General features: G+C 34.5%; 1 pseudogene; it reads left to right on the top strand.

The window, feature by feature from the left end:
* LOC149575809 (uncharacterized) overlaps positions 1-8434 on the top strand; it is a 72462-nt pseudogene extending 64028 nt beyond the window's left edge.
* The last annotated feature ends 4561 nt before the right edge of the window (positions 8435-12995 follow it).

The raw sequence follows: 12995 nt of genomic DNA, 5'->3' as shown, positions 1-12995 counted from the left end.
AGAAAGTTATGCAGTAACTAGGATAGCTAAAAATTCAACAAACATTTTCGTCTAAATAGAGAGGTCAAACAGATTGAAAACACCAGTGTGATTTGTCACAAAAACTAATCTTATGCTTGATTTTTACCATTACAACACAATAATGTTTTTTCATAGGAAAACAAGTCTTATTTTGATTCACATTACATTTTTGTGTTGTTTTCATTGTATTTTTTCTTTAAATTCTATTTCTAGAGACTATCCATAATTGTCCCAAATCACCATAGACTAGGACTTGTACAGATCTACATCCTTCATTTCCGACCAGTCATATGAGAGAGGCTAAAGGTGGGGTGTTATCTTGTTGGGTAGTAAGAAACCTCTCCTAACTAACAAGTGAATGAGAGCTCTGTTGACAATCATAGAATTTTTAATGTTGTACAATAATTTGTCTTTGGATGCAAGTTAATGTGTCTTGAAGAGAGTGATCTTTTATCCCATGGCAGAAACCTAACCTTTCATCTATGTTAAGATATCCTTTAGATGGGAAATCATTATATGTTTATCAAATACTACTTTATGGAAAAGATATAATGGAGCGTGCTTCTTCTTGCTTGTATTGTGCAGGTTAACCCTCAGTTTTATGCATTCAGGTGGATAAATTTTTTTAATCAAATGTCAATCTATAAATCAAAACTTCAACTCGCCTTTGTAATGCTAGGAAGGAGACTCTTCAACATTTCCAGGTGTGAATTAATCCTTTCACGCCGCCTTCTTTTAGCTTCACTATGACTCTTTGATGCTGCAAGAGCTTTCGCTTCTGAAATCTCTTTCAATGTTAACTTTGAAGCATTCACGAGCTCTCCTCTGCTACAATCAAGCACCAAAGAACCCAAGCTGTCAAACCCTATTGGTGTTGAAGCTATAAAACCCTTTTGGCATGTACTCCTGGCCACAAAATACAATGTAGGAAATGATTAAGTGCACAAGCTATCTTCCAGTCGCGTGACAATGAAATTAGGGTGGCAAACAATGCTTTTTCTTACTTTGAAATAGTGTAAGCCCTTGTTGGTCAAAATTTTGACCAACACGGGCTTGTTGGTCAAAATTTTGACCAATACGGGCTTGTATTTAAAAATATATATATGTTTCCTTGCACATTTCGACCAATTTGACCCCATTTTATTAGATGGTCAAAAATTTTGGTCTAAAAATGGGGTCAAATGTACTAGTGTATGTATGTATGTATTGGAGTTTGATATGGATCTTCCATGCTAGTAGGAGGCACAAACATTGATGAAATAATGTTGATATGAGGCACATGTATGGTAAGTAATAAAAAGATAAAGTTGTAGGTAGGTGTTAGAGATTTCTAAATAGAGCTTAAAAAATGTGTATTGGAGCCTGAGTTGGATCTCCCATGCTAGTAGGAGGCACAATCACTGATGAATCATTGTTTGTATGAGGCACAACCTATATGGTAAGTGATAAAATGTTAGAATTTTAGAGTAGGTGTTAGGGATTTATAAATAGAGTAAAACAATAAATACGTACTACAACTTGAGTTGGATCTCTCATGCTAGTAGGAGGCACAACCATTGATGAGTCAATGCTGATATGAGGCACAATGTGTATGGTAAGTGATAAAATGTTAGAGTTGTAGAATAGGTGTTAGGGATTTTTAAATGGAGTAAAAAATCAAATATGTACTACAACTTGAATTGGATCTCTCACAATAGTTGGAGGCATAACCATTGATGAATCAGTGTTGGTTTGAGGCACAACTTGCATGGTAAGTGATAAAAATGTTAGCATTGTAGATGTAGGTGTTAAGGATTTCTATCATACAAACAAGAAATCCAAATTGAGATCACAAGAGAGACTTAACTAAAAATCTACATGCATACCTCTAGATGCTCGAGACTCCTAACAAAATGAAATGAGAAAGGATTTGTATGAAGTCATACAGGGTATTGTAATAGGTAAAAGATAATTAACACATGTTAATAACCCAACATTGTTGATAATTTGATGCAGGGGAATCTAAGTTTCTTGAAGATTCTGGCATTTTCTGTGCAAGACTAGAGATTCTCAGTCATCTCTATGGTGCTTCTCAATTGGAGGCTTGACCAAATGGGCTTGGTGGGGAGGCTCGGTCCTCAGTTCAAGGAGAAGCATTTCTTAGTCATCATTGAGTTGTTATATTGGCTGAGGAGCTTGGTCGTTGGAGGATCTCAACATACATTGTGTTTCTCGGCACTCACTGCATTGCTCAGTGTGTGTTGGTTGTTTGACACCTGAGGAACTCATCAATGCTTGTGGGAGCTCGGTCATGCTTGGTTGGTGGTCACTAACATTCAACATTTTGAGCTTGTCAAGTAGAGTTCTTATGGATTTGATCAATCGACTTGGTGTATTTAATGTGTGAGGAGTGTGATTGTGATGTGGAGAGACCATGGGGATGTATGTGTTAATTTCTGGGATCACTACAAATGTACTAACAATTGCCATTTTTATTGATTGTGTTCCAAATGCAAATGAAGGCTTATAAATAAGAGAGGATGAGACATGTCTCTATGGTTAATCATCACTAGTTAACATATTAATATATTAGTAATATAAATAACCATATATAATATATTATTATATAAGTATAATTATATATATATATATATATAATTATATATATATATATATATATATTATATACTATAATATATATATTATATACAATAATTTATTTATTTATTTATTATATACAATAATATATATTATTTAACATGGATAAGTATATATAGCGAATAATGATTTACCAAAAATAATAATGTATATCATGTTGAATCAATCCAACTGAAGCTACAACTTAAACACTCCCTCTTAGCTAGGGAGGATTTGTAGAACACATTATGTTCTCCAGTATATGAAGAGATATCATCTCAGTATGATATTCAATTCACTATAAGGCTAAATTTCTCAATGCTTCCTCTTTAGCATAAAGAGAATTGAAGCAATTATAATACAAGATTTGAATACCACTTTAAGTGTGGTCTATGATAGATTTAAGTTATGGTGTTTGGCAAGATCCATCACGAAGAACCATAACAATTGGTTTTCATGGTGTCCAGCAAAATTTCGCTCGAAGAACCATGATGAGTTGATTATCAAGGTGTCCGAAAAAATCTAGCCTAAAGAACCATGATAAGTTGGTTATCAAGGTGTTCTACAAAATCTGGGTTGAAGAACCATGATAACACTTGCTCCAACATATTCTGGTGTTAGGAGATAGATCAACTATTGAAAAGGTCATCACCTTACAATAGTGACCTCACACATATGAAAGGTTGTCACCTTTCATAACACACAATTGCAAAAATTAATCTTTCTATGACAAAAACTTAATAAGTGTGTTATGATACATTCTTTATCATGACTTTCAACACTCTAGGACAACAAATTAATGAAGTTTTTCATGATAACATGTCTACCATTTATAATATTGTCATCTTATAATGATTACCTTCTGTTTATATATGTCAATGAAAGATTGTCACCTTCATTTACATATCATATGCAAAATAGTAACCACAATGAACCAAGTCAGAGGATGGTATAAGGGCTTTTACCTCAATTCTCTCATAGAGAAGAACACATTACAATAAATTTCACTTGGAACTTCTTCTCATAGAGAAGACATCATTCACAAAGGATTGCACCTTAAGAAATCTCCCTCTAAACATTGACCCTGGGAAGTCAGGTCCAATAGTTACTCCCTTATAGGTCTCTTCCCCCAAGGATTCTTTTTAGACTCAGTTTGAATCTAATATCAATTTTCTAATTTTCTAGTGATAAGTCATCACTTCCTCGTGATATACATAGGAGAAGGCCCATCAACATCATTTAGTCACACACATGTGTTTCTAGACTCCCTTTGAGTATCAATCTTCTAAGCTCCTGCATTGCTTTAGAAGAAGTGTCATACTCCCTCTTAATGTAGAAGGATCTCATAATCTCAATCATCAAAAAAAATTCCTTCAAGAGCCTCACTTTATCCATCTTGATCATCGAGGTCTTTGGAGCTATTATCATTAAATTAAGTTTGCACAATATTTGTTAGCATGTGTAAAGTACCAACTTTCTTTTCCTATAAGAATATCTCCAAACATAAAAGAAAAGATCAAGGCAAATAATCCTTATAGTATGTATAGAATTAAAAATAAGAGAGAGATAAATGTAAAAGATAAGAATACTTATCTACACATGAACAATGGAACATCTCCCCTCTAAATAAGGTTCAAGTGGGAATGGAACATTGACTATTGTTCCCCCCACAATGTAAAATTCCCACTCATTCTATATTGTTGAACAATTTTGCATCAAATCAAATATGGATTACTTTGACATCATCTCTCGTGTTGATTGCCCCAATCTAATGTCTACCCCTTTTGCAAGTAAAGAGCTGATCCAAATATCGGATCTAAATCAATCCATATCTGTGTTCTCATGTAATGTGTGGCCCAATGATTTCTTCCCAACTGAGACACTCTTTAATTGTCGAGTTTTTTATTCGAGATGATTTTAGACAATGCTTGATCCACTTATCCAATTGATTTGTGTTTCCCTTGCTATCCAAAATGAGTTGAAGACTTGATGAGCTAGTTAGATTGTGGAAACATTAAATATTATTATTCCCCCAACAATGTATAATTTCCACTCATTTCATTTTATGGAGTCGAAAAAATTTATACCAATTTTCTTTAGGAGTAAGCTTGTAATCTATTTGTGATCTCAATGTATATGCACCCTATTGACAAAAAATTGTTCAACTAAATCACATATTTCCTATCTCAGCTACCACTATGATGACCACTCTCCTTAGTAAGTTTTCTCGCAAAAAAGGTGGGCCCATGGTGTCTAGCACCTTTTGTATTAATTGAAATAAAGTTTTCACTCTTGATTTGTTTAAGGTGGTAGTTAATATGAATATCTTATTTTGATAGTAAATGTACATTCCTATTCATTGAATTTATATTCCCATTTCATACTTCCTTCCTTATCACTAAAATTATGCTATCACCACTAGAGAATCCATCTCAACATTGTGCACTCCCTCTTAATCAATAAGATCGAGTTCACTGAAGGTTAACTAAATAATATCCTCAATCTTCTCCCTCCCTTCCAAGGTTGCCTCTAATAACATGTCAGGCTCCCTTTGAATCTCAATCTCCCTCTTCTTGTTCAATAACATTCTTGGAGGAAAAGATCAAGGTAAATAACTCAAAGTATATACAAAAATACAAATAAGATAGAGACTTCATTGATTAATTAAAATAATCAAAGATATTAAATAATTATGCATAATAATATAAGATCATTCCAATGTAATATAGGTAAATGTTTGATTTAAAGATATACTTTATTCTATATTCACTTGTATTCATAAGAGAATATATTACTATCTTGTTGCACATCAACTAATCCTATTATATTTAATAATATCAAATTATTAAATTAAAGAATATTTCTATATATATGCATTTTAGATTTATTAGATATTTAATCATTTTTCCGAATTTAAGTATTTACAATACATTAATCCTTTGAATTGATAAATATCTCAAAATAATTAAGTATAATTAATATATATTTTCGATTATAATATCTAATAGATATTGAATATATAGAAATCAATATTTATGAAATGATCTCATATCTTTTTTTACTTACCTTTCTCTACCCACATCTACCTTGGTGGTCATCTTATTATATTATTTCAGCTTTATTTTGTATCAAGATCTTTCAACCTATAATACCACCACCATGGAAGTAGCTCAAGAAGTCACCCCCACCATGGAGAGTTCAATCCTTACGTTACGTCAGTTTGATTTATATTTGTCTTATATTTTCCTTAGTTAAACATAAACACCCAAACTATACTGGTTGCATGTGTATGATTCAGGATGATTGGCCCTATTTCCTTGTCTGTAGAGTCCACATGGGAGCATCTGTGTAGACATAATAGTTTCTCTGAGAACAATTAATTGAACTCAAAATTCTTCAATCTTTGCTTTAGACTATCAATCAGGTTCGACTGGAATCTCTGACATTTATCAAATAATTTTCTCAACATGGTAAATCATAACAAAAATTATTTCAACCAACATCTCTTTGTGGTCACTAACATCTCTTTGATGCATCTGGTATTCAATTTAGAAGGTCACATGGTTCCCCCAATGTATACAAGCAAACCAACCATATGATATTACAATGACTCTTTTATAATGTGCATCCTATTCCATGTTGGCCATGCAACACAACACTCACTAAAAAATGAATAATGGAATGATTTTAAGAACTCCTATTAAGCACAACATGATATGAACATTTATGGCACATAAAACTTTTGTTGGTTGCACATAACTTTGCAAGGCTCTATATTGTTGAAGTATATATTGAATCCAACAAAAACATTAAAGATTTTATATCTCACAGTTCAGGCCAAAGAATTTCCAATCTATAATAGTTATTTTCCACAAAAAATATTAAATAGATCCTTATAGATATAATATCTAGTACTATGGCTTTTGTCTAATACATTAACTTGGCTCAAATACCATGCTAATTTCTAGGATTGTTGCAAATGTACTAACAATTGTCATTTGTATTGATTGTGTTCCAAATGCAAATGAAGGCTTATAAATAAGAGAGGAGGAGACATGTCTCTACGATTGATCATCACTAATTAGCATATTAATATATTAGTAATATAAACAACCATATATAATATTATTATACAATATGTATAACAATATATATATATATATATATGTTTATTATATAAAAATAATATATATTATTTAACATGGATAAGTATATATAGAGAATGATGATTTACCAATAACAATAATGTATATCAAATCGAATCAATCTAATTGAACCTACAACTTTAAGAGTATGGATTTATTTGTGCCTTGAATCTTTATCCTAGGTGCATTTAATGGGTGTTGTAAGCCTTCTAAGGCATTTTTTATTTAATATCTATTGCAGGCCATCTTGTAGCTTAGTTGGGTATAAGTACAGGGTTCTTGTGGAGTCTTGAGTGAGAATGGCTCCAGTTGGAGAAGATCATGGAGCAGCACAAATTTGAGGAAGGAATTTGGAGTTATGAATTTGTGAGCAGAGCTAGTAGCTATGGTTTGGGAAACAAGGGGATTGTTTGGTGGCTTGCAAGTACAAGTTTAGATCTCGTTAGAGGTTTCTACCATAGTACTATTGTACTATAGATCTAAACTAGCTTGGGTTTGGGTTGGATCTTGAGGGATCTTGCATAACTATTACTTGCTTTGTATTTGATCGTAACTAGGAAGGCCTTATAGACTAGCACATTGCATGTAATCAGTTGTTATATGAATAAAGAGTTGAATCTAGTATCAGATCTTGTATCTTATGTTGTGTTTCCATTGTGTGGCTTTTTTTTGGGAATTAGATCACCTCCATTAGGGGTTCATTCGGTTCTACACTACATTAGGTGGTATCAAAGCTAGTTTTCTTGAGCATGTAGACAAATCGTCAAATATGAGGCAATTTGAACTAGGACCTCGATTGCGTGAAGGTTTGATCTGGTTGGATATTATCAGAGTGAAGGCTGATTTTGTAGAGTAGAGTTTGATCTTGTGGTGGATTGTTCTTTTTGGAGTCCTACATATCTTTGTTGTGAGGTGGCACATCGTTTTTCTGATTTACAATTGCAGAGGACTTGCATATGGACCTTGATATGGAGAGATGGTTGTGAAGATGGCAAGTTGATCTTGTTGAGTGAAGGTTGGATCTGGTTTGCAAAGATCTTGGAAGATGCCTCCCAGAAGATTGGACCCTAGCATGATTGTAGATCTCCGTGATGTAGTGGCAAAGAATATTTCAGAGACATTTTCTCAGATGGAAGCAAGCTTGGCCAATCGAGTTAAGGAAGGGATAGTTGAGTTTTGTAGAGATCTATGGAGCTAGAGTCTACCAATCTGGAAGATAGTTATCTGGTCAGTTAGGAGACTTGTTTGAGAATAAAGAGGGCATGGCAAGGTCGAGGTGGAGGTTGGTTTTGTTTATTAGTTTGTGGAGTCTGATGCAAAACCTATAGAGAAACTTGTGGTTGTTTTTGAAGAGATTCATAATTTTGTTAATGTTATGATGGAGATTGGTTTTCATGATCAGTTGGTTGAGTAACATGGAAATTGTAAAACACTTGGTTTTGGATAATAAGGTTGTTGTGCGTGATCATTCACATGTTGCAAAGCATCTTGTTGTGAGCAATGAGATTGTTGGTGTTGGGATTTTGGCATGTGTTGAAGAGGGCTTGCATAATGCTACCAATGTGGATTTGGTTTTGGATCTATATGTTTGTGTTTTAAACATGGAGTTTGATGCTCTTGTTGATGATATGGATTGTGGTGATAAGTTGTAGACCCTACTTGTGCGTTACCATGTTGTTTAGTTTATTCATGTGAGTGAATATGATGATTGGTTGTTTGTAGATTTGTGAAGGATGAATTGGTTGATGTACTTGTTCATTTTCTTGGCTTTATGGATTGGCAAGTCTTGGGTGAAGATGAAGTGGAAGTCTGGTTTTCATGAAGGAACAAAGTGTACGATATGCTTTTCTTTGCACCCCAGGAGTCTGATGCAAGGGCATCTAAGGTTCCTAGAGATTCTAGCATTATTGATGGAAGACTCAAGATGCTCAATCATCTCTGTAGTGCTTCTCAATTGGAGGCTTGACTAAATGGGCTCAGTTAGAGGTTAGATGCTCATTTGAAGGAGAAGCATTCATCGGTCATCATTGAGTTGTTGTACTGGCTGAGGAGCTTGGTCACTGAAGGGCTTGGCATATACTATGTTGCTAGACCCTCATTGCATTGCTTGGTGTGTGTTGGTTGTTTGGCAACTGAGGAACTCGTCAATGCTTGTGGGAGCTCGGTCATGCTTGGTTGGTGGTTGTTGATACTTGACAGTTTGAGCTTGCCAAACAAAGTTCTTGCGGATTTGATCAATCAACTTGGTGCATTTAATGTGTGAGAAGTGTGATCGTGATGTGGAGCAATCGTAGGGATTTATGGAGGGCCTTGTATCTGTATCCTAGGTGCATTTAATGGGTCTTGTAATCCTTCTAAGGCATTTTGTATTTAGTATCTGTTATAGGTTGACTTGTGGCTTAAATATGTATTTAATATAAGGTTTCACTTAATTTATAATTTTCTAGGTTGACTTGTGGCTTAGTTGGGTATAAGAAGAGGGGTTTTGTGGAGTCTCAAGTGAAAATGGAACCAGCATGGAGAAGATGGCGGAGTAGCAAAGATTTGAGGAAGGAATTTGGAGTTGTGAATTTGTGAGTAGAGCTAGGGCTTGGGAAACAAGGAGATTTCTTAGTGGCTTGCGAGTACAAGTTTAGATCTCGCTGGAGGTTTCTACCAGAGTACTATTGTGCTACATATATGGACTAGCTAGGATTTGGGTTGGATCTTGAGGGATCTTGCAAAATTATTACTTTCTTTATATTTGATCATAGACGGGAAGGCCTTATAGCCTAGCACATTACATGTAATCAATTATTTTATTAATAAAGAGTTGAGCTTGGTATCGTATCTTCTATCTTGTGTTATTTTTTCATTGTGTGGTTATTTTTTGGGAACTGGATCACCTCCACTGGGGGTTCATTTGGTTATGCATTGCATCATAATTACTACAAAATTGAAAAATACATGTACTCATTTGTAAATGCAACTATTTAATATGTATATAGAACAAATGCATACCATAACCTCATATGCATGTCCTATACTTGTAGGAGGCAACACCACTAATGAGGCAGCTTTGACAATTTCTTGGATGAAAAAAATAACATGTTATGACACAATAATGATATTTAATTGAAAGAAAATATGAAATTTTACCTCTTCCTTGTCATGAACATTAGCATCAAGTGCATTCATCAACTCTACAAAACTCAATTGTTTCTATATATATTCAACAAACAAGTCTGCGCATGTTCATCAATATTGAGTACATGTATATACATTCATTTATAATAAATTTGAAAATATAAACTTGACTTGTATTTAATATCTTTTTGCATTTGGATGTGCTTGTTGATTTCTTTTTTTTTTCTCCTAACCTCAAGCTATGTGGGGTACCCTAAAGTACAAACAAAAATAACTTAGGAAGAATGAATAAGATACATTATGAGTTCAACTCAAATTATAAACTTGATAGGTGTGCAAAATATGATACTACATAGCTCTCAAGGCCAAAGTCAATGGCAAAAAGTGTGGCATCATCAACTTGAGAAATTTCAGCCCCCGATAACCCCCTATAAAATAGTAAAGAGCATTGTTAATAATGAGATAATATTGTAGATGGAAAGAAGACACAAGAACGACAAGAAGATCATATGAGGGAAAGAAGACACAAGGACATGAAGGTCATTGAATGTTTCATTGATCATTCTTCATCATAAGCATTGTTTTGTATACCTTGACATAAAGGATTTGATAACAATGAGTTGATTCTTGTAGTGGGTGATTGAAGGTACAAAACCAATGGTTCTAAGATGTTTAATGGATCTTAGACAATGTGTGGACAAGATTGGAAGGATAGTTGAAAGATAGGAAAAAAGGCCTAACTAGGACTTAATAAGGTTACAAGACCTAAATTGAAAACAAAGAGACTAGGAAGGAAAAGAGAGATACAAATGAAGTTTTCACACCTTTTCAAGAAATAGAAGTGTAGATTCATGACCTCCACACTCCTGCAAGACACCCTAGGTGATATGCAAGTTGATAGGTTCTTCAATGGGGATGGGTATATGGAGGATGGACTCATGAGGTTCATTAGATGGGATTTAGGTAATGCTAGGAGTTGGGTATGTGGATGGGAATTGGATGGATTTGATGAATGAGAGAGTTTCAATGATGGTAGGAGATGGAAGGGGATCTATAAGAGGTGTTTCAATAATGGTAAGAAATGGAGGGGGATCTATAAGTGGGGTGGACAAAAGAGAGATTATAGTTTTGGGAGATGGAAGAGGAATGATGGGTGTGGGAGATGGAAAGGTTTCATCACAAAAAACTTCACATGATGTAATTAAATGACATGACTTGTCAACTTAACTTAGAGATGGATATTCTATTGCCTTCCTTGTAAAACTCCTTAGAGATTTGGTTGTTACTGAATGAGGTGGAAGATTGGCATATGTAGATAGTGGAAAGCTATATAAAGGAACATAATATCTTAGGGCATGAAATGGATGAAATGATGTAAGGTTTAAAAGTCCAAAAAGTTCTGGCAAGGAGCCTTGGACCAAACAGAGTTGGATAATGTCATAACAATTAAGAAACAACATTTGGGGAACTTTGTATTGTTAGTGTCATAACAATTAAGAAACATTATTTTGAAGCCAATGTATTATTGTACTTTTAAGACAATTTTTTAAAAAAATTATCTCAATTGTTATTGTTCCTAGCCTCGCACCTCTAACAGAATGAGCACTCTATGGTGTTCTCGTACCACTTGTTTCACCCTACATTGTGTATTGCTCACATATCAATCTAGAGTGTTCTATAAAATAAAAAAATATTTATGCTTACGATATTTAGGTGATTAAATAATAACTTCTGAAAATTCAAACAAAAAAGCTTGCGTCTCCTCTCCACCAAAGACTATCATCATCATATTGTTTGTGAGCATGAAATCCCCACCTCTAGATGCATATAGATCTTCCCACAATGTAACATAGATGGCATGTCAATCCATCATGATTTTTTTAGTCGCATCGCATACGTGCTAGCAACTAAAACACACATGTTGATTGTGCCTCGAAGACTAATGATGTGTGTGATGATGATGCAGGTGGCACAAACGGGGATGAAACTGGTAGTGCAAGTGGTGATGATGGAGATACTATAGGCTGCGATGACCCTAATGGCACATGTGATGATGGTGGAAGTGTCATAGGTGAAGTAATATGACCTAATTATGAGCCATGTTGAATGATGGCATTTGTCAATGATGTAGTTGCATGAAGAGTATGTAAATCAATGGTCTCTTTTACAGTAGTTGGGACCACAACATAAGACATGGTTATTCATGTTGTGTGTATCCTCTCATGTTGTGGTACCACCCTAAGAGCCTCAGATCCATCTTACACAAAACCTTTCCCTTTATCCTAGAACTTGTGGATGTCAAGGTAATTTGGCTTCTCACCAAAGATGAACTCATAGTATAGATTCCTTAAAAAAATATAAAGGCTCCTCACAATTATTACATGGTGGTAGGTCAAATACCATATACCATCTATCCCAAAAACATGATCTCATCCTAGCATGAGTGCACCAATGAATAGGAAAAGTTTTGGTTGTTTCTAATAGGAAGTTGCTAGAATTAGGGTCAGTAAAAAGAGTATATATAGCACCTTTCTTTATGTCCTTATCTTTCATTTGGTGATATGATAATCCATCGGCATAAAATGCACGACACCTATCCCTCCATGAACCCCATTTTGTAACCTCCCTAGACACCTCATTCCCTTTTTGGGTCATTTGTTCTAGTGTATCTGTCAGGGTTGAGTGGTGAGCAAGACTAGGTAACATCAACCTATTTACCATTTGGCTAATGTGAGAGGTATTTTGTGTAAGGTGGTTTATAAGGTTCTCTTGCGTAGCATTTACATGATCTAATGGTTTGTGTGGAGGGTTTATACGTAGTTGTGTTTGTTTGAAAGGGGAATATTGAATGGAGAGTTGTGATGCAGGAGCATCAAGCTTGGATTTTGGTGGAGCTACAATTTTTATGGTTAGGGATGTGTTGGAGAGACATTGGGGAATGTTTCCTCATGATTTCATAGAGATTAGATGGATTGAGTTGAAGTCTGAACAATTTTTACATTGCTACTGAAACTGTGTTTTTTTTGGTTTTTGGGTGCATGTTGCAAGTTGTATAGCTAATTTTTCAAAATTAGTTAGAGGCTATTC

This window comes from Cupressus sempervirens, chromosome 2, assembly GCF_028749045.1.
Source record: "Cupressus sempervirens isolate cs-2001-9-10 chromosome 2, ASM2874904v1, whole genome shotgun sequence".
Taxonomy (NCBI): domain Eukaryota; kingdom Viridiplantae; phylum Streptophyta; class Pinopsida; order Cupressales; family Cupressaceae; genus Cupressus; species Cupressus sempervirens.
The sequence above is the reverse complement of the archived record's forward strand: the minus strand, read 5'-3'. Positions and strand labels throughout refer to the sequence as shown.